The sequence below is a fragment of the Saccopteryx bilineata genome, chromosome 1, assembly GCF_036850765.1.
Source record: "Saccopteryx bilineata isolate mSacBil1 chromosome 1, mSacBil1_pri_phased_curated, whole genome shotgun sequence".
Lineage (NCBI taxonomy): Eukaryota > Metazoa > Chordata > Mammalia > Chiroptera > Emballonuridae > Saccopteryx > Saccopteryx bilineata.
Window position 1 is genome coordinate 20334513 of NC_089490.1, and position 27469 is coordinate 20361981.

The 27469-nt window shown below is 44.9% G+C and overlaps 1 protein-coding gene across 5 annotated transcripts in view; it reads left to right on the forward strand.

Annotated features, from left to right (window-relative positions):
* The window catches only part of BICRAL (BICRA like chromatin remodeling complex associated protein), a 215157-nt gene that overhangs the window by 132148 nt on the left and 55540 nt on the right, over positions 1-27469 (forward strand). For 3 of the 5 annotated variants that reach the window (XM_066249010.1, XM_066249514.1, XM_066249105.1), the window contains exon 2: positions 10880-11146. The exons of 1 other annotated variant lie outside the window; for it this stretch is intronic. The gene's annotated coding sequence lies outside the window, so the exon portion shown is untranslated. Of the gene's footprint in view, positions 1-10879; positions 11147-11465; positions 11511-27469 lie in introns of those variants that run through there. One more of the 5 variants, XM_066249273.1, reaches the window with a different exon arrangement.

Below are 27469 nucleotides of genomic sequence, written 5' to 3' on the forward strand. Positions count from 1 at the left end.
CACAGTGGATAGAGCGTTGGAATGCTGAGGACCCAGGTTTAAAACCCCAGGGTTGCCGGCTTGAGCGCAGGCTCACCAGCTTGAGTGTGAAATCATTGAAATGATCCCTTGGTCACTGGCTTGAGCCCAAAGGTCGCTGGCTTGAGCAAGAGGTCACTGGTTCAGCTGGACTCCTCGGTCAAGGCACGTATGAGAAACAGTCAGTGAACAGCTAAAGTGCTCCAACTGAGTTGATGTTTCTCATCTTTCTCCCTTTCTCTCTCTCTCTCTCCCTCTCCTCTCTCACTAAAAATAAAAAATTGTCTTGATCTGAGACACAGGGGCCTATTACCATTTACTTTGCCTCCTAAGAGGGCCTGAGCATGTGTATCCTTACAGCGGCATAACTACTCAGGACAGTGTCCTTGTTATCCCCAGACAAGAATTCAGGTCACTCACAGGGAAGCTGGATTACAGAATCCTAAAACTCTTCTGGACTCCAGAAGTCCCTAGAACCAGATTCCATCCTCCACATCTCTCCTCTGCATCCTCACCCCCTTCCTCCATCCTCTTGTAAATGTAATTCCATCATCTAGCCTCACCCTGTAACCCCCATGTATGACACGGCAGCCGTCTCCAAAAGAAATAATAATAATAACAATAATAATAATAATAATAATACGTATATATTTTTACAGGTACTTTGTCCTCCCCTCTTCCATCCTTCCACACGCAGTGAGAATCCCTTCTCCCTGACACTGGCCTTTCTGTTCCCATCTGCGTGCAGAGTCCCCTTATAAACGCTCCAGAATGATGGCTTTGACCCCTCTCCTTTCCAGCCTGACAGTCGGCTCCCCACTGCTGTCCCTGTTTCTCAAGTACCGAAGCCAGAAGAGAGAAACTGATTGGTCTAGGTTAGGTCAGGGGCCTTTCTTTTTTTTAGCAAGAGATTGAGAGACAGAAGAGAGGGAAAGACAGACAGGAAGGAAGAGAGAGGAGAAGCATTAACTCATACTTGCGGCACCTTAGTTGTTCATTGACTGCTTTCTCATATGTGCCTTGACTGAGGGGCTCCAGCAGAGCAAGTGACCCCTTGCTCAAGCCAGTGACCTTGGGCTCAAGCCAGTGACCATGGGGTCATGTCTCTGATCCCACACTCAAGCCAGTGACCCTGCGTTCAAGCTGGTGAGCCTGCGCTCAAGCAGGTGACCTCAGGGTTTTGAACCTGGGTCATCAGCGCCCCAGGTCAATGCTCTATCCACTGCACTTCCACCGATCAGGCAAACTGATATTTTCTATTCTAAGCTATTTCCTTTTTATGAAAGCTGATCACAGTCTCACAAATTTCATAACCTACTGCATTGTGACCTGTGGTGTGAAAAGCATCCTAAACAATCATCCAGACTCCCTGCCATGAGCTGCAACCCCTCTCACCATCTACCTGTATGCAGCTTATCTTTAACCCTCCCCACAACCTCCCCCATAAAGTTTCTCTCCCCGAAGCCATGTCCCTCTTTCTCCGCTGTATTTGGAGAACTCTTACTCATCCTTTAAAACCCAGCTGTAAAGTGTTCCTCTTCCCCTCTCTTCTTGGCCAACCCTGCCTGCTTCCTCCTGTGGCCCTCAAAACACTGCAGGGACACCCGGTGACTGCAGGCCTCCACTTCCAGCCTGCTCTAGGGCCAGCCCCCCTCCCCAGGCCCACAGTAGATAGTATTTTCATTGAACCACTCTTAGTACGTTTCTGATGACATTGAGCAAATTAGCATCACACAAATGACGGTGCTGCAAATGAGCGGTGTGCAGAGTTGGGGGTGTCGCTGGCAGGTTTCCTGTCAAGGGAGCCACGTGCTACAGAAAAAGGCTCCCTCCCCCCCGCGGGCAGCTGTCTCACCCGCGCGTCCATCACAGGTACAATTTGCACCGGAACTTGCCGCCCGGGCTCATTACCGTCGTTCATTTTAGCTGCTCTGGTTTCTTCTTTGGTTTTTCTACTCGTTTCATTTGTTTGTGTTGATGGAGACAACCTAGAGAGAAATGGAGCTTTAGGCAGTGCAGATAGGAAGGCCTTTATATCTGCACCCGCCCTGCCCCCGCGGGAGGGGGTTTCCTTTCTGAAGTGGTACGAAGGAGGGTTTTGAGGTTTCTGAATATTTGCTTCTAAGTATCTAAGTAAGAGATTTGTGTGCCCACATGTGTACTCTCTTGGCAAGGTAGCGATCTGACAAAATATTTTCTGGTTGATTTTGCCTGTTTAGTTTTGAGGAGGAGAAGAATCGACGCCTTGGTTAAATTGTACTGAAATACAATGGCTGTTTTTAAAATTTGCTGTTAACTTCAGAATTGAAGCTAGTGTGGTTCCCAGGCCCAGCCTCTTGGGAGTTGCTGGTAGATTGTGCTGTGAACTATAACCGGAAAAGAAAAAAAAATTAGACACGAGCAAAACCACTTAAATTATTCCTTCACCAATATTCTCACATCTGTGTTTGTTGACGGCTGTGTAGCTAAAGCAGGATGGGCTGACTTGGTTGTGGTGTGTGCATATTTGGGGGAGGAAAGTGGCAGGGAGCTGAAGACAGGCTGCAAACAGATAATTACTGCCGGGAGTGATAGATAGTATAATAGAGGTATGCAGCACATGGGTAGAGAGAAAGTCATTCATTCACTTTAAACAGTATTTTTCAAATGAGGGTCACCCCCATTAGCGGATCATGAAATCTATTTACAGGGTGGCTAATAGCATTTTTTAAAGTAAAATGCAATAGAACGAAGTGTATCAAATTGCATCCTCCATAGTAACTTTACATTTTTTTTTACATATTGATTTTTTTAGAAAGAGAGGAAGTGAGAGAAAGGGAGAGCTTTGTTGTTCCACTTTCGCACTCATTGGTTGATGTGTGTGTATGTGTGTGTGTGTGTGTGTGTGTGTGTGTATGTGAGACAGAGACAGAGAGAGGGATAGATAGGGACAGACAGACAGGAAGGGAGTAGGATGAGAAGCATCAATTCTTTGTTGCGGCACCTTAGTTTGTTCATTGACTGTTCCTTGATGGGGGGGGGGGCTACAGCAGACCGAGTGACCCCTTGCTCAAGCCAGCGACCTTGGGCTCAAGCTGGTGATCCTTGCTCAAACCAGATGAGCCCGTGCTCAAGCTAGTGACTTTGGGGTTTCAAACCTGGGTCCTCCACGTCCCAGTCTGACACTCTATCCCCAGCGCCACCTCCTGGTCAAGCTCATTGGTTGATTCTTGTATGTGCCCTGACTGGGGATGAAACCCACAACCTTGGCTTATGGGAATTACACTCCAACCAATTGTGCTACCCAGCCAGGTTTATGTGGGGTTTGTTTGTGTTTTTTGTTTGTTTGTTTGTTTTTACATAGTAGACTTACATAGTGTTTTCCTAAGCCATTGTTTCAGTTATATATTTATTGCATTGCAATATGAAATCTGTTTCTTGGAAGTGAGTCTCAGGCAAAGATGTTTGAAAGCCACTGTTGGAGGGGATGAAAGAATGCTTCCCAGAGGAGGTGGCATTTGAGCTGGGCCTTGGAGAATGGTGGACTTGCCCCAGAGGAAGAAGGGCATTCCAGGCAGAGGGCAAGGAATATGGCCAAATCAGAAGCAGTTTGTTTGGGGGCCAGATGTTCTCTGTAATTGAACCACAGGGCATTGGGAGGAAGGGCTGGAGATGCACTTGGGGAGGAAGGTGGAGCTCATTAATGAACCTTAAAAAGTACACATGTGGGTGCCTCAGCTCTCCCCAGAAATCCTACTTCTCTGGTGGTGGGTTTGGCCTTGGGAACCTGTATGTCTGATAAGCTTCCTCCAGCAGTGAGGTGCTGACAGGGATGTGACAGAACCAGCTGCAGGTTTTAAAAAGGTGATTTTGATAGACAGTTGGTTGAATGGAAATAAAAAAGATGAGGACCTGAATTTAGGGGGAGGCAGTTGGTGGAAAAAAGGGACTGGACTTGAAGGAGGTTTTGGAGGTGGGGTGCATGGTTTAAGGCAGATGAAAGAATGAGAAGGAAGTCCAGATAGCCCTAAAATATCTAGGGGGTTAGTCTGTGAATAGAGACGAGAGAGAAGATCAAATTCCAAAGCGGAGATAATTACTTGACTTTGGGTTTGTGCCCATGGTGGGGCAGGAATAATTCATCAAGTTTTCACCATGTCCCGTGTGAACATGCCCTTTGTTCCAATTGTCCCTTCCTGAACAACCTCCTGATTGTCTGAGACCTGACTCATGTTCATCTAACTCACCAAGGGGCTGGTAAATACACCCACTTGCTAGTTGATTGGTATGATTTATGGCACAAGAGATGTATAAACCTTTTTGGGTACAAGAGTACTTGTATCTTTGCTCAGGGTGTCACCTTTATAGTTTCAGAATACCTGGCAAGTGGAACTAGTTAATGAAAAGATTTAGGAAAGAGAGAATTGTATGGTCTGAGGAGTATTTCATGTGGACTCTTAAAATACCTGATCAATTTTCCTGTGCTCAAGTAAGAATGTTGCTCTTAAAAAAATTTTTTTTATTATTATTGAGAGTCAGGGAGACAGAGAGACAGAGTTCCGTATGCACCCTGGCCACCCAGCAGGCCCCCAACAGGGTGATGTGTATCTGCCCATCTGTGGCCACTATTTCGTTGCTCAGCAATCGAGCTATTTCAGCGCCTGAGGCAAGGCCATGGAGCCATCCTCAGCACCTGGGGCCAACTTGCTCTAACCATTCGAGCCATGGCTGTGGGAGAGGGAGGGAGGAAGGGAGAGAGAGAGATAGAGATAGATAGAGAGAGCAAGAAAGAGAAAGAATGGGGGGGGGATGGCATGGAGGAGCAGATGAGTGTTCTCCTATGTGCCCTGACCAGAAATTGAACACCGGACTTTCACACGCCAGGCTGACGCTCTACTGCTGAGCAAACCAGCCAGGGCCAGAATGTGGCTCTTTAGTGACCAAAATATATACTTAAGGAGGGCCTGCTTCCTTGTTTTGTCTTTCTGTTTTTGTTTCCCCTCAGTGTTGAAGCTGTATCTTGGTGCCTGCTTAGGACTTACTTATTTCTTTGCTTCACCTTGTATTTACAAGTCATCTTTTGGGGATGATTACTTTTTTTTTATTTTTAAAAAATATTTTATTTTTATTGATTTTACAGAGAGCGGAGGGGGAGAGAGAAATATCAACACATAGCTGCTTCATTTTAGTTGTTCACAGCTTGCTTGTCATATGTGCCTTGACCTGGCAAACTCAGGGTTTCCAGCCGGGGGCCTTAGTGTTCTAGGTCGATGCTCTATCTACTGCGCCACCACAGGCCAGGTGGATGGTTACTTTTTCAGGGTCTTCCCTCCTGGGAGGTTCATTTTCAGAAATGACACTGACATTTATTGAGCAAGCCCCTTTACATGGGTACCCTACCCTATCTTAGAGGCTGGCTTTCTCACCAAATCCTGAGGGTGCTTTATAGAAGCACCTTGCAGCCTGGGAGACCTCTCTTCTACTGCCTCTACAGCCCACCAGCCTTCATCCTCCAGGGTCGGGGTCATGGTGGAGTGGAAGGAATGCTCTGTTTTGGAGAGTTCTAGTTCTGGCAGAGCACCATGGGGGGCCTGGGAGCTGGTGAGAGCTGCCTCCCAGCTGTGCCTCCCTGCTGTGCCTCCCAGCCATGCCTCCCAGCCCACTGGTGCCCTCCTATCCTGATTACTGTCCTCCCCCTCACTCTGGGGAAACAGGCTAGATGTGTAAGACTGCAAGGCCAGTGGGAGTGCTGAATGCCTCTTTTTTAAAAAAGAAAAACAGTTCTGCTTATACTCCTTCTGCTTGTACTAGAAACTTGTAGGAGTTCAGATTTTTATTTTAAAGTCTGTCAAGGAAAATAAGCAGCTTGAATTATGTCACGACTAGAATAGCCTTAGTCTCTACAGAGATGATTTAAAGTGTTTATTTGTGTATCAAATAAAATAATATAGGCAGAGTACTGAAAACATTTGTGATCACTTCAAATAAATTGCTTGTTTACTACTGCTTTGAAAACAATTCCATATTCCTTCTATAATAATAGTAGTAACCACAACAATAATGGCAATTATTGCATATTTACTGAATACCAGGCACTAGAGCCAGGGTTTTGTATACCTATTATAATTCAGCTGTCCCCCTTCCAACCTGAGATATAAATATTGTGACTCTCATTTAACAGATGCGGAAACTGAGGTAGGCAAAGTTAAAAAAGTAGGCCAAGATTACATGGCTGTAAAGGGGCATTGCTAAAGCTCTAATGGATGGGGGAGGGGGGTCACTAAAGCCTAAGGCTGTGATTAGTTGGGTAATGGTTTTATGTGGTCCAGGGGACTTAATTGTGCTCTCTTAATACAGAGTGGGCAAAAGTAGGTTTACAAGTGTTCGTGTGGAAAAATAATACAATAATAAATAATAATACAAGAGTAAACTCAGTTTCACGTACTCACAACTGCCAACCTACTTTTGCCAACCCTGTATATAGGTCTAGATAGAGACACATGCACTTTTATTTATTTATTTTCTCCTTAAGTGAGAGAGAGAGACACACACACACACACACACACACACAGGAAGGGAGAGAGATGAGAAGCATCAACTCGTTGCATCACTTTAGTTGTTCATTGACTGCTTCTCATACGTGCCTTGACGGGGGCTGGGGGGGGCTCCAGCTGAGCCAGTGACCCCTTGGTCAAGCCAGCGACCATGGGATCATGTTGATGATCCCACACTCAAGCTGGCGAGCTTGTGCTCAAGCCAGTGCCCTCGGGGGTTCAAACCTGGGACTTCAGTGTCCCGGGTGGATGCTCTATCCACTGCGCCTCTGCCAGTCAGGCTCATTTCTTGTATTCTTATACATCCTGTGGACGGGGCTGCTTCTCTTTCCTCACACAAATATTGGTAGGGAGCTAACTAGATACAAAATACTCTGCGAGGCCCTTAGAGAGTGGGGAGCCCATCAGGAGTTTCCTATCCAGGGGAACACAGGAGGGAGATATGGGGTTGAATCACCTGAGGTTGCCACCAGGAGTTTCCTTGGGAAGATTTCACATGGTTCAACCTGACACACGGTAAAATAAGGCGCAATGATAAACATTTTACATGCTCTGGTTCCTGAATCCTTAAAGTAGCTTTTAGACATGGGTACTATAATTACCCCCATTTTATAGAGGAGGATGTTGAAGTGCTGAGGGGTGAAGTGACTGGCCTGTAACCACACACCTGGTGTGTGGCAAAGGTGGACTTTGAACCCAGGTCAGTCTGAGTCCAGAGCCAGTACGCTAAAGCCCCAGCATGTAAATAGTCCTCGAGCAGTACAAATAAAAGTATACACCTTATTTATGCACATTGAAAATTCTTACATTTTTATGTCACAACCACTACGTTGAGCACTTGCTAACTTACCTGGTATATTTTGGTTTTCCTGTGATTTGGACACATCTGGTCATGCATATCACCACCTCAGCTCTCACATTTGTATTCAGTCCTTCTGAGAATGGCCAACCAACAAGGGAAACATTTGGAGGAGAGCACAAAAAAACAAAATTCCACTTTTAATTGTTCTGTGGTGCTGGCTGGAGAGCTCGGTTTGTCAGAGCATCGTCAGGAAGTGCAGAGGTTGCCGGTTCGATCCCCGGTCAGGGCACATGCAGGAGCAGATTGATGTTCCTGTCTCTCTCTCTCTCTCTCTCTCTCTCTCCCCCCCCCCCATTTCTCTCTCTAAAATCAATAAAATATTTTAAAAAAAATGTTATGTGGACATTGGGCCTGTTTACTTGGAGGTCCAAACTCATGCTAGAACATTTCAACTATAATTACCTCTTTTTAGTTCTGTGTCCTGTCGCCCTTCTTTCTAGGTCACCTACACAGATAGGAACCATAGGAGTGACCATTTAATTGTACATAATTAAATTGTAGGCAATACAATTAAAGTTGTTTGTGTATATTAAGCTATTTTAAACACTTTCCTCTTAAAAAATTTCCTAATCTTACATGTAGATACAAAAATCCGGTCTATATAAACCATTAATTTAAATTTTACATACACAGTATATTCTTTATTTAAAATGTTAAGTTTTTGCCTAACCATGTGGTGGCACAGTGGATAGAGCGTTGGCCTCTGACACTGAGGACACAGAGGTCACTGGCTTGAGCATGGGTGCTGGCTTGAGCAAGGGGTCACTGGTTCAGCTGGACCCCCTGGTCAAGGCATGTATGAGAAAGCAATCAATGAACAACTAAAGTATCACAAGTATGAGTTGATGCTTCTCATCTCTCTCTCCCTTCCTGTCTCTCTCTCACAAAAATAAAAATAAATAATTAAATGTTAAGTTTTATAATCACAAGGGGAAAATTAAGAGGGTTTTTTTTGTTTTGTTTCATGATTTCAATTTTGGTGGTGCCTGGTGAAACAAAAATTCTCCTAACTGCTCCCCCAATATTTTTCAGCCTCCCAAAAATTTAAATTAGATATGACACCTGGCATTCTCAAATTAGGTCTTCAAGAAGTAGAGGGTTGTCCCCTCAGCCTATGCCACAACACTGAACCCTATTTATATTCAAACATCAAGGACTGCTTGATTTCCAAGATCCTTTTCAGGGCTTGAAGAGAGGTTGAGTTTTAGAATCAGCCTGACCTGGGTTTCCCCTGCCACTCCTTACTAGACTAATGACTCCGGGCAAATTATTAAAACCATTAGGAGGGTTATCTGCAAAATCAGTAGAACTAAGCCTTATTCTCCAGGTTTACTTGAAGGTTCAGTCGATAATGTATATAAGTATATGTATATAGGAGGTACTTAGTAGGGCCTTAATAAATGTCAGCGCTCTTATATTTGGGCATTCTTTAAAAAGCCTGCAATATGCATACTCTTTATGGGTATGTGAATTCAGTTTTGTTAGGTGATCTCTTCTAGTCAGATCTGTGTTTCTTTGGGCTTTTAAAGGCAGACTTGGGAGAATAGCTTTCTGAAACCATTAATATTTCATTGGAGCAGTGGAGCAACAGCTATAAAACTTGCCTGGTGGGTCCTAATTGCAATGAATAATCCATGGACTCTTGAAATTTAATTCTTCAAAATGGGTATTATAATTAAATTCCAACCAATCCAAGGGCATTTTAAAACGTGTTTAAAAATTTCCCAAGCCAATTAGAAAACTGGTTGGTCCAACTGTCAAGTGTAGAAAAATATGCTAATTTATGCAAAGACTACTGTTCCAGGAAGGCCTTGGCTGGCTGTGAAACACATGGGAAAAAAACACCTCGATGATACTATGTGATTCAAAATCACTGAATGTATTTTTAAGGAATGTTTAAATACATTCATTGTGAAGGACAGAGCGGCAGTTACTAGAACAGGATACGTTTGATTTTTCAAAAGATCTTCTACCTTAATTATGACAACATTGTATGCTAACCTTGACATTTATTTTTTGCAGTACAGTATAGTTACAGTATCCTTACCTAAGCAAGGTGCACTACCATTACCATTTTTTTCTTTTGAGATGAGAAGCATCAATCATTAGTTTTTCGTTGCGTTGCAACACCTTAGTTGTTCATTGATTGCTCTCTCATATGTGCCTTGACTGCAGGCCTTCAGCAGACCGAGTAACCCCTTGCTCGAGCCAGCGACCTTGGGTCCAAGCTGGTGAGCTTTGCTCACACCAGATGAGCCCGTGCTCAAGCTGGTGACTTTAGGGTCTCGAGCCTGGGTCGTCTGCATCCCAGTCTGACACTCATCCACTGTGCCACCGCCTGGTCAGGTCCATTACCATTTTTGATGCTAAGGGAATATAGAACCTAAACAATAGTTTTCTGTAAATAATTTAAATCTAGGGATAATTTTATTTAGAACTCATTAAATATCTAGGGAAGATGTTTTTGAGTATCCTGTTTATCACAGGACCCCATTGCTATATGCATTACAAACTAATTTATAATAATTTTGTAACATGTCTTGGGGCTTCCATATGTATTTTTAAAAATCTGCATCACACTCTTGTACAAGTCATCCTTTACCTATCTTTAATGTTTACTTAAACTAAAAGATAACAAAACTCCCACTATAATTTCATGGGCAATTACAGGGAAAAGAAATGTATGTAGTTAATCTCGACCACAAAGACATCTTTCTTCCAATCCACACTATCCTAGTTAACATTTACTTAAGCGCCCTCAGTATGCTAGGTGGTTTATGGAGACTCAACAATGAGATTCGAGATTTCAAATGGGTGGTAATTACATTTAAAAGGCTGGGTAGCTCCTTTTAAAGACGGAGGATTATGTAATGAAAGTTCCACGAATGTGGCGACAAAGGATATCTACATATAAAGAGAAGGCTGTAGGAATTGGATGTTTTGAAAGTGACTTGGTTCCTCACCTTCATTTTGGCCGCTAAAGTTGTTTTATTTTTTTCTGTTTAATGTTGATATTACAGGTTTCACAGCATCTCGGAATAGAAAGAGGGTCTAGTAAAGGAAAGCTTGGTACAATTAAAAGTTAGAATGAATTAGTTATTTGCCAAATAAGTTAAAAGTGACGTTTTAGTTTTTGTTTTTTTTTAAAGCATACGCAAAAAAAGTATTTACTGGGCTTGTTCTAATTAGAGTTCTAAACAAATTTTTAACCCCCCCAAGCTAAAACTGGGTGTGTGTGTGTGTGTGTGTGTGTGTGTGTGTGTGTGCAGGGCGCCTGCAGCGAATAGCACGTTATCTTGTAGATTTTAATTTTTAAAGAGCCAAATAAACCTGTTTCTTGAGTATACCAGTACATGTCTGAAGTTAACAAAAAAATCCCAAAGGACACAGGAATTAACATCTTTGGAGCTTGATTAAAAAAATTATTTTTAATTAAAAAAATCTTAATCTTCACATTTTTTGCTAGGCGAGAACCGAAGTTTGGAGGTAGACGAGCAGGCGAGCGGTTTGCCCGGGCGCAGAGCATGAAGGCCGGGCGGGCGCGGGGAGCGGGCGCCCGCCGCCCGGCGCGGGGGTGAGCGAGAGAGAGAGAGCGGAGCGCGTGTGGCCGGCGCCGCTCGGCCGGGAGCTCCCGCGCCCGCGCCCCGCGCCCCGCGCCCGCCGCCGCCGCCGCCGCCGCCCCTGGTGCGATGGCGCAGAAACCCCGTTGACAAGGCACTGCTTTTTCATGACGGTGAGTTTCCCTTTGAGTGTATTATAATTTTGTGATAAAAATTTCAAGGAGAAAAAAAAAAACACACAACCTCCTTCCTCTGCCTCTTTCCTTCGGGGAGGGGACAAGCGAGGGAGGGGGAACTGGAGATCTATCTCCAGACAGACAGAAAAGAAAGAGGAGCAAATTAAACACCGACTTGCCAAAACCAGGATATTAGGTTTCAGCCCAGAGAGCTATTGGCTAAGGCTGTGTTTTTTTTTTGGGGGGGGGTGGGTTTGTGGGTGGGTGATGGTGGTGGTGGGTGGATGTTTAATGGACACGGAGAAAAGGGGAATCGAGTGTTTATGCCTTTCCCAGCGCCGCCCGGGCCCGGGAAGACCAAGTTCAGTGTCGCGGGCGGGGGCGCGGGCGGGCAGGGGTGGCGGGGCCGGGCCGGGGGCGCCGCGGCGGGGTGGGGGCCCCGGCGCCTTTTTTTTTTTTCCTTTTCCGCGGATGCAAATTTCTGGAGCGGGGAGAGGGAGAGCCTGGGAAGGGGGGTGGCGTGGCCGTTGGTGGTAGGGAGGAGAGGGGAGGGAAGCCTTTTAATGACTCATTGATTGAGCCGGTTTAAAATTAGTTGTGTGCGCGAGTGTGAGTGTTTTCCGCCCCCCGGAGCCGCCGGGAGCCTGGAAGGAGGGAGCGGGGCTCGGCGAGGGGAGGACGGCGCGGCGGGGCCGCGAGCAGGGGGCAGGGAGGGCCAAGAGTGACGGCGGGCGAGGAAGAAAAATCAGCTTTTCCAATCTCCTCCCCTCTGCTTTCCCCCCCTCGTTTCTTTTCTCTCTCGGAAGCTCTTGGGTGTGAATCGCATTTTCTTTCTTCTCGGCAAAATGGACCCCGCGTCTCGGGAGGGGGAGGGGAGAGGGTGGGGAGAGGCGGCGGCGGGGACCGGGTTTAATTTTCAGCCTGGTTTCCTCCTCGCCGCTTTCGCGGGCGGCCGCGGCCGGGAGAGCTCGGGGCCGGCCGGTCGGCCGGCCGCCCTCCGCGGCCAGCGCCCCGGCCGGCCTCTCGGCGCGCGGTTCCCGGCGCCCCGTGCCTGCCCCGCCGCCGACCCGGAGCAGCGCCGAGGACCCGCAGCCGGGCCCGGACGAGCCCTCGGCGCGCGAAGCACCCGCGGCCGGGCCGAAGAGAACAGAGACCTCGGCGGCACCGTTTTGGCCGCGAGCGCGCCCCCCGAGTCGCCCTGAGTGCGGGGTCTTGCGGAGGGGGGTGGCGGCGGCGGTTGGAAAGTGCTAAGATGGCGCTGGGCCTGGCCGGTCGCCAGGGCTGGTGGCGCAGTTGCTCTGCGGGCGCCATCTTCCCTGGCGGCGCGGGCGGCGCCCTTCATGGGCGGCTCGCCGGTCCCGGCGCCGTGCGGTTCGGGGCGCAGGGCAGCCTCGCTCCGGGGGCTGCAAGCTGCCAGCGGGGCCGGGGCCCGCGGAGCCTTGTTCCTAGAGGCCGGCGAGACGGGGCCGCCGGCCCGCAGGGGAAGGGGGGCTCGGCGGCAGCTTGGTCCTTACGACCGTGGGGTGGGCTGCGGGGCTGGCCCGGCGGCTGGTGGCTTCCCTCCCTGAGCCCGCGTCCCCGTGCCAACACGGGTGAGGGGCTCCCGTCTTCTCTCCCCGGCCGGAGAGTGGACGGCTCTGTCTCCCCAGGCCTAGCCGGGGCCAGGGCACTAAGCTTTTCCTTTATCCTCTACCAGTTAATTTTGAGAGGGCAGCCAAACCAGGTTACAAAAATGCAAAAGTGAATTGGCAGTATCGTAGCTCTACTACGTTAGTTTTATTTTTTTAGTTGGTTGTGTTTTAAAATAACTCTGGAGATCTAGTTGTCAAATTGTGGGAAGATAATAGGCTCCAGTAATTTGAAACTTCTTGTTGGCCTTCATATTACCCCCCCCCCCCGTAGTCAATTAAAAAGTGTCTGAACTCTGATCTGAAAAATTAAAATTGCTTTGAAACACTTCGAGACTTTCTTGTTTACTTTCCCTTTCTTAAAAAAGAAAAAACACACAAACTGCCCTGTGTTTTGGGTCGTCTAGTTCTCATCAATGTAAGTAAAGCTTCTTCCTGACTCAGAAAAGTAATAAAGTGTTTCCTTTCCTTTGCATTATAAGTATCTGCCCCGTAGTGGCTGCATACTAAAAGATGTGTAGGTTTTAACTTCGTTTTGTTACTGAAAAAAATTACTGGGAGGAGGAGGAAAGCCTGTAAAGCTCTGGTGTCTTTAGGAGTCTGCAGAGATGGAAAGGAAATAGTTAATTCCCAGGCCATAAAAGTAACAGTGGCACCAGTAAGTGTCCCTCCCTGTGTTTAAAAAAAAAATCCACTGTATAGTATGCCAAGAACTGCTCCATGCTTTATTGAACTCCTGTTTGTTGTTATCAGCCCTGCAGTATTGATTTTATTATTTCTAGCAGGGAAGGAACTAATGTTAATCAAGATCAACGAAATGTTCAAGATCGTGCGTTTTTAAGTGGCAGAATTGACATTGGATCCCCCAAAAGCCATGCTCTTGGCTCTGCACCTCTGGTTTCCAAATTTGAGCACTTGGGGAGATGTTTATAGATTTGCAACATCACCTCTTCATTTTTTGTTAGGGCCAGTTGGGTTTTTTTCTAGAAGGTCCAATGTGTTAGGACAGTCTCAATTTTATAAACTCTTCAACTTCTTGATGCCCCTAACTCCAATTTTGAAATTCTGACCCACCCACAATCTCCTATATCTGAATATGTAATGTAGCAAGAGGCCAAAGCTCTCCAGGTGATGCCTGTGTGTCGCAGGTATGCAATCAGGGTTGCTCCGTACTTGCACTACGCTGCACTGTGCCGCTGGCTCTTTTTGATAGAAACAGGAGACTTGGTCCATATCATTCTGAGTTTTCAGCAGTTTATTACTTGCATCATTCTCATTTTTATTTTTCTCCAGTAACTGCCATTTATCAGATAGTTGGAACTGCCTTGTTAAGAAGGAAGGCTTAGGTAGGCATCCTAAAACTTTAAAATCTCTGCATTTTTTAAAAGCCTTTCATCTCATTCTGCTGAGAAGTTAGATGACACATAGACTTCTAGGTCCAGGTGGGGCACCTAGTTTAGCTAAGACAGTCACAAAACAAAAACGGAATTGAAGGCCTGGCCAGGTACCTTGTTTGGAGTGTCCTGGTGTGCCAAGGTTGCAGGTTCGATCCGCAGTTACAGCACCCACAGAAATTGACCAGTGAATGCATGTATAGGTAGAAAAACAAATTGATCTTTTTCTCTCTCTAAAGTCAAATTAAAGAAAAATAGAATTGAATCTGGGATTGATAAAGAGATTAGGAATAGGGTAGAAAAAATCCTGAAATAAAAGCCTAGAGATAAATCCTTGGAAGAAAGGTTTTTCTGAATTTTGAATTTTATCTTTTGGGTTTGGGGAAGTAGAATGGGGAAATTGTTCTCGACATGACACCTGATAAGAATGGAGTATGTAAAGACAGAGAGCCGGGAAGAAACATCAGACCCAGTGATGACTAGCCACCCTGACCAAAGTGAGAACCAAGTCAGTGATGAGATCATTAACTTCTCTGGGGCAAGGACCACATACTTATTTTGTGCTTTTCTCTATTTATTCTCAAATCATGTTGTGTTTAGTAATTGCTAGGGGAAATGGTTGAAAACTTTGATTTTTTTTATGTCAAGATTTTATGTCCACATTAAAAAAATTTTGTGAGGAGCAACTGTTGAATATCTGTGTGCGGTCTATGTCCAGTCTAGACCAGTGAGTGGTTGGAGCTCTAGTCTTTGACTGCCTCTGTGGATTTTCTCTCCTAGTTTTTCATGGCAAGTGCCAAAGTAATTATATTCTTTGACTGAAATCCAATAAATCTTGAAAGGAAGGGAAATCTAAAATAAACCTGCTTAGAGGGGAAAGAGTAGCTTCTTTATTTTAAAGTAGCCTTTAGTGGAATTCAAGACAGACCAGATCTCTGTGCTCATGGAATTTACAGTCTAGTGGGGGAAACAGGAAATAAGTAAACAAAGATTCAAGATAAGTACAGGTTAAAAATTATTAGAAGTTAATAAGCTGGTGGATCTAAAAGAGTGTGCTGTGGGGAATGACTGGTTAGAATCAAGGAGCGTCCCTTTGAAGAGGTGACATTTGAGTTAGGACTTGAAACGTGAGCTTGTGCTAGCCACGTGAAAAGGTGGGGAAACATTCCTGGCCTGGGAACAAATGCAAAACCAGAAAGGCCCAGGTCACTGGTGTTAGAGAAGCCTGAGGAGAATGGACTGAAATGGAGTTGAACATATCCTGCGGGACCTCTTGGGGGTTTGGGGGGATTTTATTGTAATGCGAATGAGAAGCTTTGAAGGGCTTAAATTAGGGCAGTGATATGTTTTTGTTTTTAAAGATCACTGGCTGCTATGTGAAGCAAGAGAGGAAGTGGAGAGGGCAGTTAGGCTACTGCAATAGCTCAGGATTGATGCTATCTTACGCAAGTACAGTGGCAATGGAGATGGAGCGGAGGCCATGGTGAGTTTCAGGTCATTTGGGAGGTGAAATCAGGTATCTGCGTAATGCGTTAGCTGTGGAGGGAGAGAGGCATCAAGGATGCCTTCAGGATCTGGCCTAAGCCTTGGGTGCCATTTGCTGGTTGTAGAAACTGGAAGAGGAAAGGATGGATAACAAGAGTTCTCTGTAGAACCTGTTATGTTTTTGAAATACTGGTGAGCTCTCCAAGTAGGAAGTCTAGTAGGCAGTGAATGTTCAAGTCAAGCTGAGACAAGTGGACATCTATTTTGGGACTCAGTTGCATACAGGTGGTACGTCGTGGAACTGGTTAAGATCATAGAGGCCTTGAGATCAAGCCCTAAAACACTCCAGCGGCTAAAAGAGACTGAGAAGTTTGGGCTATTCAAGTTATCTTTCTCAAGAAAGGGGCTGGTTCCCCTGCCAAATGATGCTGAGAAGTTAAGCGGTGAGGACAGAGAAATGTCCTTTTGGATTTGGCTACATGGAGGTGGTCATTGTGACAAGTAGTTTCAGTGGCATATAAGGATGGAAGCCAGATTGGAGCACATTGAGGGACTGGGGCATTAAGTGAACAAAGACCGCCTGTTGGGGAAGTTTTGTTGAAAAATGAAGACAGAAATAGGCCAGCAGTCATTACGGAGAGAAGTGGTGTCAAAGAAGATCTTGGTTATTTATTGATTTGAGAAAGAGAGAGAAACATTGATCTATCGATTCCACTCATTCATGCACTCATTGATTGACTCCCATATGTGCCCTGATGGGGGATCGAACCTGTAACCCTGGTGCAAGACAATGCTCTATCCAACTGAGCCACCTGGCTGGGGCAAAGATGGATCTTCCTTCCTTCCTTCCTTCCTTCCTTCCTTCCTTCCTTCCTTCCTTCCTTCCTTCCTTCCTCCCTCCCTCCCTCCCTCCCTCCCTCCCTCCCTCCCCCCTTTCCTCCCTCCCTTCTTTCCCTTCTTTTTTAGAAGAAATGATGGGAAATAGAAGAGCATTTCCACATAGGCCAATGAGACTAGCTAATAGAGAAGGAGAGACTAAGGCAGAGGAGATAACTACCAAAAGAGAATTCTTGAGAAGGTGAGAAGGAATTCAGAACACAAGAAGAGTGCCTCAGGTGGGGGCAAGGAGCCGTGCCTCGCAGGAGAGCAGTCAGAGAATATGGGTGCAAGTGCAAGGGTATGAATTGGGGGCAGAATATATGGTTTATGTCTTCTCAGTCAAGTCTGAGGCAAGGCTGGCACTTAAAGTAAAGGCAGAGGGGGTGCGGATGGGTTGGGGTGAGAATACCCCACTTTGGATAGCAGGACAGGGAACTCACTGGAAACCGAGGTAGGATTGCTGGCATTATCGAATGCCTGGCTGTGGCTTGGGACTGAATTGAAGGTGAAACCAATCAGCCAGGTTGGTTGTATGGCTTTCTGCCAGCAACATTCAGCTGTGGCAAAGGGAACGAAGAATGGCAGGTGATCAGTTCCGCCAGGACTGGAGTTTGCCTCCCACGTGTGGCAGGAGGAGAGGAGCTGGGGAACGGAGGGTGGTGCAGTGGGGAACCGTGGAATGTTAGCTAGGTGGGGAAGCAGGAGCAGCGAATGAGTGCAGTGCAGAAGAGCCCAGAGGCTGTTAACATATGTTAGGGGCCATGAATTTAACCATGAAAATCTTTTTTTTTTTTTCTTGGTTTAAACTGAGTTAATGGGTACAGAATTTCAATTTGGGATGATGAGAAAGTTCTGGGGCTGGACAGTGGTAGCAGATGACTAACAATGTAAATGTACTCTAGTGCCACTGAACGATACACTTTAAACTATCCAGCCAGAGCCAGGGCTCTTTCTGCCTTTTTATTATTATTATTATTATTTATTTATTTTTGAGACAGAATCAGAGAGAGGGATAGACAGGAACGCAGAGAGATGAGAAGCATCAATCATTAGTTTTTCATTGTGTGTTGCGACTTCTTAGTTGTTGATTGATTGCTTTCTCATATGTGCCTTGACTGTGGGCCTTCAGCAGACTGAGTAACCCCTTGCTGGAGCCAGGGGCCCTGGGTCCAAGCTGGTGAGCTTTTTTTTTTTTTGCTCAAGCCAGATGAGCCCGCGCTCAGGCTGGCGACCTCAGGGTCTCGAACCTGGGTCCTTCCACATCCCAGTCCAACGCTCCATCCACTGCGCCACCGCCTGGTCAGGCTGAACGATACACTTTAAAATGTTAACTCTTGTCTGAGCAGGCAGTGGTGCAGTGGATAGAGCGTAGTCAGACTGGGACGCAGAAGACCCAGGTTCAAAACCCCAAGGTCGCCGGCTTGAGCGCAGGCTCACCAGCTTGAGCGGGAGGTCGCTGGCTTGAGTGAGGGGTCACTCAGTCTGTTGTAGCTCCCAGTCAAGGCACAGATGAGAATGCAATCAATGAACAACTAAGGTGCCACAATGAAGAATTGATGCTTCTCATCTCTCTCCCTTCCTGTCTATCTGTTCCTCTCTCTGACTCTGTCTCTGCTAAAAAAACAACAACAAAAAAACCCTCTTTGCCTGACCAGACGGTGGCGCAGTGGATAGAGCGTCGGACTGGGATGGCGAGGATCCAGGTTTGAGACCCCGAGGTCGCCAGCTTGAGCTTGGGCTCATCTGGTTTGAGCAAAAAGCTCACCAGCTTGGACCCAAGGTCCCTGGCTCAAGCGAGAAGGTCCCTGGCTCAAGCGAGGAGTTACTCGGTCTGCTGAAGGCCCGCGGTCAAGGCACATATGAGAAAGCAATCAATGAACAACTAAGGTGTCGCAATGCGCAAAGAAAAACTAATGATTGATGCTTCTCATCTCTCCATTCCTGTCTGTCTGTCCCTGTCTATCCCTCTCTCTGACTCTCTCTGTCTCTGTAAAAAAACAAACAAACAAAAAAACCCCCTCTTTTTTTGTCCCATTGATTTGAGAGAGAGAAAGAGAGGAAAGCAGGGGAGGGAGAGAGAGAAACATCAACCCGTTCCACATGCACCCCAACTGAGATCCATTCAGCAAGCCCCCTACAAGGTGATGCTCTGCCCATCTAGGCCACTGCTCTGTTGCCCAGAAACCCAGCTATTCTGTGAAACCATCCTCAGTGCCCAGGGCCGACTTGCTCGAACCATTTGAGCCATGGCTGCGGAAGAAGAAGAGAGAGAGAGAGAGAGAGACAAGAGGGATGGGGAGGGGTAATGGTTGCTTCTCCTCTGTGCCCTGACCAGGAATTGAACCTGAGACTTCTACATACCAGACTGATGCTCAACCACTGAGCCAATGAGCCAGGGCTGTACTATATTTTCTGAGGAAGAAAGTAGCTTTAGAAGTCAACTCTCAAATTACTGAGACTAAAGAGAGAGTATTTTCTTTTATCATGGTTAATTTTGTGGGTTTCAGGGGTATAATTGAAATAAATATTAGGAATTCTTTTTTTTAAGATTTTATTTATTCATTTTAGAGAGAGAGAGAGAAGGGGGGGGAGGAGCAGGAAGCATCAACTCCCATATGTGCCTTGACCGGGCAAGCCCAGGATTTTGAACCAGCGACCTCAATGTTCCAGGTCGGTGCTTTATCCACTGTGCCACCACAGGTCAGGCCCAGATGTAATTTTTTAAAAAAATATATTTGTATTTAGACAATTACATTTAACAGGGTGACATTGGTCAACTAGAGTACATAGATTTAGAGAACATATCTCCACATAATTTGGACAATTATGTTGTATACCTATCACCTAAAGTCAAGTCATCCTCCATCACCTTACATGTGTTTCTCTTAATGCCCCTTCCCCTCCCTCTCTTCCCTTCCCCTCTCCCAGGAAGTCATTGTTTAAACATTCAAACAGTATCCAGAAGAAATATGTAGCACTTCTTACACTCCCTTTCTCCTTATTTCAATCTGCTGTCATTCACATTTCATGAGGTTCCTCTGTTCCTTAACTACAGAATAAGTAATAGTAATGTGACATTAGGGAACAGGAGAATATGGTGGATGGTAGAATTCAAAATAGGTGTCTACAGTCTTCACTGAGAAGAGAGCAAGGTCATATGTCAGGGGCAGAGACAAAAGGTTTTGAGTTTAAGGAGGAGTATGCCTTAGAATGTATCAAATGTGGGAGCAAATGGATAAAAGAAATGGTACTCCGCTGTGATGAGGCAATGTGAATTAGTAACACGGATCAGTCTATCTGCATGATATGGTTCTCATGTGATAACATTTTATAACAGGAGCTGAAAGTGCAGTGGGTGAGGGGGCTGGCAGAAAGGGGGGGTAGTTACATGAGTGTGGAGAAGTGAGAGAGCTCATGGAGAAGGAAAGGAGTGTAGACTTGAACAGGAAGCCCTAATATGGAAACCTTGAAGTGGTACCTGGTGGAATGGAGATGGGGCCCCGGACGTGGCTCGGCTGGGGGTGGCTGGCCCGTCTGCCCGTTTGGAGTGCAGTTCAAGAAAGCTCAGAGGCTGTTAACATATGTTGTAAGAAAAGTTGAAAGAGGCCTTGGCAGCTGGGGGCTTTGACCAGTTTTTTCCTTACCTCATATGTGCTTCCATACCAGGTCTTAAACCTAGGTTCCCCTTAATCCTAATCAACTTAATTTACATAGTTGTGATGTTTAAATTATACATTTGAAATAAAGTTGTAAAGCTAAACATTTTCTGTTTTTGTGGGTTCTTTGGCTACCTTGAAAACACATTAAACACATATTACCTGAAATAAAAACCCTAAATGTGCAGGAATAAGATATGAACATATTGCCTTTCTAGAAAGGGCTTATTTCAGTTCAGCCAAAATCCAGGATGCTTTATTGTATCAAGGCAATTACACTTTGTATCCTAACATGTAACTGAAATATTTTCACAAGGGGGGGAGGAAAGAGAAATATTTGTTAAACCTAAATATTACTTCAAACCCTGATGGGTTTAATATAATTAAATTCTCACAACCCTGTAGATCGGTTTTGTCTCCAATTTCTAAATAATAGGTTTAGAAAGGATAAATTACTCACCCAAAGTTACATTACTATGGGGCAGAGCTGGGATTTGAATATATACTGCAGACCTGTGCATCATACATTTTGCCTGTTAGGTAAACATTTTGAGGTCTTAAAATTGGATGACATTTGTTTCAATAGAGGAACAGGGAAAAGTAGTGATTTAATGGCTAAATAAATTGTGACCAAAAGAACAGAATCTCGCCTGACCAGGCGGTGGCACAGTGGATAGAGCGTCGGACTGGGATGTGGAGGACCCAGGTTTGAGACCCCCAAGTCACCAGCTTGAGCGCAGGCTCATCTGGTTTGAGCAAAGCTCACCAACTTGGACCCAAGGTCGCTGGCTTAAGCAAGGGGTTACTCGGTCTGCTGTAGCCCCACGGTCAAGGCACAAATGAGAAAGCAAATCAATGAACAACTAAGGTGTTGCAACGAAAAACTGATGATTGATGCTTCTCATCTCTCTCTGTTCCTGTCTGTCTGTTCCTCTCTATCCCTCTCTCTGACTCTCTTTAAAAAACAACAACAACAACAACAACAAAAAACAAGAACAGAATCTCTTAGGTTGATAGTCAAAGTTTAAGCTCAAAGCAGTTATTCTGCCTCTTTGGCAGATAATCCAGTTTCTATTTACGTAGTGTGGTGAGTCAAACATGGGGCTCATTTTAGCTGTAGCAATGAGGATTGTGCATCATATCTTTCACTTAAAAAAACAAGCGACCTAATTGGGCCTGACCAGGTGGTGGCACACTGGATAGAGAGTGTCAACATGGGATGCCAACCTCAAGGTGACCACTTGAATGCGGGGTCATCCAGCATGAGCGCTTGAGTGCAGGGTCGTTGGCGTGAGCGTGGGATCATAAACATGAGCCCAAGGTCGCTGGCTTGACCAAGGGGTCACTGACTCTGCTGTAGCCCCCGGTCAAGGCACATATAAGAAAGCAATCACTGAACAACTAAGGTGCTGCAACCACGAGTTGATGCTTCTCATCTCTCTCCCTTCCTTCTCTCTCTCTCTTGCTAAAAAAGCAAACAAATAAACAAAATAAAACCCTAATTGGAGAAGAGAACCTTCTCCCATCCAAGTACTAACCAGGCCCGACCCTGCTTAGCTTCCAAATCAGACAAGATCAGGTGCGTTCAGGGTGGTGTGGCCATAGATTAGAACCTTTGCAAGTAAGACCTTATTTAAAATTGATATTGTGTAGCTTACGTTGTTCTCTTGCTTGAAATATTGTCAATGTAGGCATAGTAATTATAGTACAGGTTTTGGAGGAAAGTATTTAAAATATACCAGATGTGATTTACTGTAGAGAAACATCGTTTTAAAAAGGCCGTGCTGTAGGTTGACTCTAAGACATATTTACTCAGTTGTAGCCAGTGAGATAATATGTCAAAATTCATTATTTATTTTCTTTTTACTCTACAAGAAAGCTTAGCCCTGATTGGGAACAGCAGTAAAAGATCCTGAACCCTTCTCACTGGGGTTTGGAGTTCGCCTGGGCTGACTTAGAGCTCTGGAGCGTTGTGCCGCCCAGTGAGCAGTCTGAGGTCGTTGGTCATGCAAGGCTGTAAGGACGAACTTGACGTTTCTCCTCACCCAGTGTGAACCCATCCTCTCACTACTCATTAGTGGTAAGCCTAATTTAAGGGGATGAAGAATTTCCAAATCTTGTGGTAAGTGTATAGTGGGAGAGAATTTCAAAATTTGTCATGAAGACTAAATATTTCAAACACGACTAAGGAGTATCGAGACTGCTGCTTATTTTAAGTACTGAAATCAACAGTCTTTAACAGCTGCTGGTGGTGTATTTCAGATAGGACTCCTTTTGTAATTTTTTAAAAAAGATAAATCATTTTGTCTGATTTCTTGATTAAGTTTTTATTTTAGAATTGGTATTCAGTGCACCTTAGGAAATATTTTAAATTACTTTTCCTTTTATTTTTGTTTTTTAGAAAATATTTTACATGATTTAGGCCATCCCATCAGTGGCTTTGTAGTAATAATTTTTAAAACCCTAAGCATTGGCCTTACCTGTGATGGCACAGTGGATAAAGCATTGACCTGGAACGCTGAGGTCGCCTGTTCCAAACCCTGGGCTTGCCTGGTCAAGGCACATATGGGAGTTGATGCTTCCTGCTCCTTCCCCTCTCCCCCCTTCTCTAAAATGAATAAATAAAACCTTTAAAAAATTTTAAAATACCTGGCCAGTTGGCTCAGCGGTAGAGCGTCGGCCTGGCGTGCGGGGGACCCGGGTTCGATTCCAGGCCAGGGCACATAGGAGAAGCGCCCATTTGCTTCTCCACCCTCCCCCTCCTTCCTCTCTGTCTCTCTCTTCCCCTCCCGCAGCCAAGGCTCCATTGGAGCAAAGATGGCCCGGGCGCTGGGGATGGCTCCTTGGCCTCTGCCCCAGGCGCTAAAGTGGCTCACCCCTGGTGGGCGTGCCGGGTGGATCCGGGTCGGGCGCATGCGGGAATCTGTCTGACTGTCTCTCCCCGTTTCCAGCTTCAGAAAAATACAAAAAAAAATAAATAAATAATAAAAATAAATAAATAAATAAATAAAACCCTAAGCATTTCCTCTGAATTAAAAAGAAAAGCTATAGTTTAGACTAAACTTAGTTTTTTGTTTTTGTTTTTTTTTAGAGAGGAGAGAGAGAGAGAGAGAGAGACAGAGACAGAGAGAGAGAAGGGGGGAGGAGCTGGAAGCATCAACTCCCATATGTGCCTTGACCAGGCAAGCCCAGGGTTTCGAACCGGCGACCTCAGCATTTCCAGGTCGACGCTTTATCCACTGCGCCACCACAGGCCAGGCAGACTAAACTTAGTTTTAATGCAGTATACATGGAAGTTTTATTTTTTATTCATTTTTAGAGAGACAGGAGAGAGAGAGAGAGAAAGAGAGAGAGAGAGAGAGAGAAAGGGGGGAGGAGCAGGAAGCATCAACTCCCATATATGCCTTGACCAGGCAAGCCCAGGGTTTTGAACCGGCGACCTCAGTGTTCCAGGTCGATGCTTTATCCACTGCACCATCACAGTTCGGGTGGAAGTTTTACAAATATAAAATAACTTAGCGTAGTTTGTAATTTATTTTTCTCAGAAATCATTTCTCAACAAGTAGTAGAACCAGAGAAAACTGGGTGCCATTTTGAGAGATTAAACTTAAAATCTTTTATATTTGTGTTTGGCAAACAAAGGTATTACATACAAAGTTAGAATTAATATCAAAAGAAATTTTCTAAAGCAACTTTTAGTTTTTTACATTGGACTTAACTTGGGAGGTAGAATAGTAGATTTTTTTTTTTTTTAAGGCAAGACGAGGGGAGATAGTGAGGCAGACTCCCCACATGCTCCCTTACTGTGATCCACCTGGCAACCCCCTCTGGGGCCAGTGCTTGAATAGGGAGCTACTTTTAGCACCTGAGGCTCATGCACTCGGACCAGCTGAGCTATATTCAGTGCCTGGGGCCCACATTCAAACCAATCAAGCCATTGGCTGAAAAAGGAGAAGAGGGAGAGAAGAGAGCGAGGGAGGAGAAGAGAAACAGACAGTCTGTTCTCCTGTGTACCCTGACCGGGAATCGAACCCATATGTCAGGCTGACACTCTAACCACTGAGCCACTGGCCAGGGCTGTAGATTTTTTCCTAATGCAGAGAAATGTCTTCAAATTTAAAGTGACTTTTCCCATGTATAGAGACTGTTAGATTATTTTCTCTTAATTAGAGTAAGTTATTTTTTATTGTGTGGTTTTTTGTGTTTTTTTTTTAATTAAAAAAAATTTTTTTTTCAGAGACAGAGAGGGAGTCAGAGAGAGGGATAGACAGGGACAGACAGACAGGAACAGAGAGATGAGAAGCATCAATCATTAGTTTTTTGTTGCGCGTTGTGACACCTTAGTTGTTCTTTGATTGCTTTCTCATATGTGCCTTGACTGCAGGCCTTCAAACCGAGTAACCCCTTGCTCGAGCCAGCAACCTTGGGTCCAAGCTGGTGAGCTTTGCTCAAACCAGATGAGCCTGTGCTCAAGCTGGCGACCTCGGGGTCTCGAACCTGGGTCCTCCACATCCCAGTCTGACGCTCTATCCACTGCGCCACCGCCTGGTCAGGCTATTGTGTGGTTTTGATTTGGAAGTATGTCTTCTAGGATTTAGAATAAGTGAGTGCTTCTATATTTAGATGTCTTTTAAGTCTGATATTTCCTGAGTGCAGAGAAATATATTGAGAAATAGGTTGGTCTACTCTCATTTCCCATTGGCACTCATTCTCCAGCTCCGGGAGGATCTCAGGCTCGGAGACATCCAGGAAGCCCAGCCCCTTTTCTCCAGCATGAGCGCACTTAGAGGAAGGTTTACAGCTGATGTGTTTGGAGCTGTTTCTATCCATAGACATCAAATATTTTTTTTATTTTCAAATTTTAAAGCTATTTTACTTGTTTCTCTTTATTAGTCTGACTTTATGCAATATGATATATACTTAGAATTATTTTTTGTTATGCTATATATATATTATATAGTTAAAACAACCTCAAAAGTAAATGTCCAGAGAATTACACAAGGAAAAATTAAATTTAGGTAATCATGAGAAAGAGGCATGGGGAGGACATTAACTCACAGAAATGAAAAATGGACATTGGGTCCCACACAGTATCTAATGCATACCAGAGAAAATTTGTTTAGTTTTTTTATATGACATTTTATGAGTACTAATACATTAGTATATGTTTTTTTACATTTGCACTGTTTTGTTTAAGTTTTAAGGTTAGACTAGACATATATCAATTAAGAAGTTGGGCTGGGGGTCTGTTTGCACAACAGTCAGGTGACAGAAAAGATCTCCCTAATGTTAGAAAGTCATCAACCCGTTTTTCTTTCTTTCTTTCTTTCTTTCTTTTTTTTTTTTTTTTTGTATTTTTCCAAAGTTAGAAGCAGGGAGGCAGTCAGACAGACTCCCACACGCGCCTGACCAGGATCCACCTGGCATGCCTACCAGGGGGCAATGTTCTGCCCATCTGGGGCGTAGCTCTGTTGCAACCAGAGCCATTCTAGCACCTGAGGCAGAGGCCACAGAGCCATCCTTAGCACCCAGGCCAACTTTGCTCCAATGGAGCCTTGGCTGCGGGAGGGGAAGAGAGAGACAGAGAGGAAGGAGAGGGGGAGGGTGGAGAAGAAGATGGGTACTTCTCCTGTGAGCCCATCAGTTTGCTGTTCCACTTATTTATGCATTCATTGGTTGATTCTTGTACATGCCCTGACCAGGGATCGAACCTGCAATCTTAGTGTATTGGGTGATGTGCTGCTAACCAACCAAGCTACCTGGCCAGCGCAGAACTCAAATCTTTAGAGAGGGAAGTAAGGTGTTCTTACGGGAAAGATTATGAAGATATAATGAATCAAGAAAATATTATTCTAAAAACCAACAATGGAAAGAAAAAAGAAAAACAAAAAAAAGAAAAAAACAAAACAAAATAATGAAAATATTATTCTAATTTGTCCAAAAGGATGATACTGAATAATGGCAATAATAGAACTATGGGTCTGTCCAATTTTAAATGACCCAGAAGTGATATACATAAGATTGGGTCAGCCTGTTCAGCCAAATTAAAAGTGTCTCTTTCCCAAGAAAAAGGGCTGTGTGGGTGCAGAGCTCTCGGAAGAGGGGGCAGTGTTCTAGCCCAGTGTACAGTTTACCCTAACACCATTCAATTCTGGCACATGGGACTGCCACCTTCTGAATGGAGGGTTTTAAGTGGAAAAAAAAAAGATTTTAAAAAAATCACATTGAGTTGGCTTTAAAAAGGAAATCTAGTATTTTCTTTTGAGACCACTAGAAGCTGTTTTTAAGTTGCTTGGGGGTTCAATAATCTATAGCAGGAGAGCCCAGAAATGAATATAGAACAAAGTGTTTATTTAGATGCCTATTCATTTCCCAGCATTAATGTAAAAACCGGAAAAGTACTTGATTTGTAGGACTGTTTTTCCACATTGGATGTTTGGGAGAAAGAAGATGTAAATTTTGACTAAGTTTTCCAGAAAAGACTATTGAATGTTTATCAGATGAAATTTGCCTTCGTAGCTCACTCTGGTCCAAGGTTGAGAGGGTTTTTTTGGTTTTGTTTTTCAGATTTTATTTATTGATTTTACAGAGGCGGGTGGGGGAATGACGAGAAATAATTGCTTCACTCTAGCTGTTCATTGGTTGTTTGTCATATATGCCTTGATTGGGCAAGCCCGGCGTTTTGAACCAGTGAACTCGGGACTCTGTTCACTGCGCCACCACAGGCCAGGCAGGCTGAGAGTTTGTTTTTCTTTCTTTTGTAAGACTTTATTCATTTTTTAGAGAAGAGAAGAGAGAGAGAAGGGGGGAGGAGCAGGAAGCATCAAACTCCCCTATGTGCCTTGACTGGGCGAGCCCAGGGTTTTGAACTAGCGACCTCAGCATTTCAGGTCGATGCTTTATCCACTGCGCCACCACAGGTCAGGCCAAGTTGAGAGTTTTGATGGGCTTTTCCACTGCAATCTCAGGCTTTTCAAATTATAAAATGTATTTCTTTTGTTCTCTACTAAGCTTAGAGAAAATTAGCGTACTTGACCTTCCTTACTAGGAAATTCTTTGATAACTGGTGATACTGAAGAGTCCTCTCTGCACCGTTGAAATCGACAGCTACCGCCACCAACCTGTGTGTGTGGCAGCCCCTTCCATTTCTTTGCACTGCAAAAAAGCGCATCAGAGCAGTCTGGAGAAGTGAGCGTGTGTGCTGTGCTTAACTACTACAAAAGTATCTTGTGGATTGTGTTCAGATATTTAGAATTTGTCATTTGTTACTGGACTGAG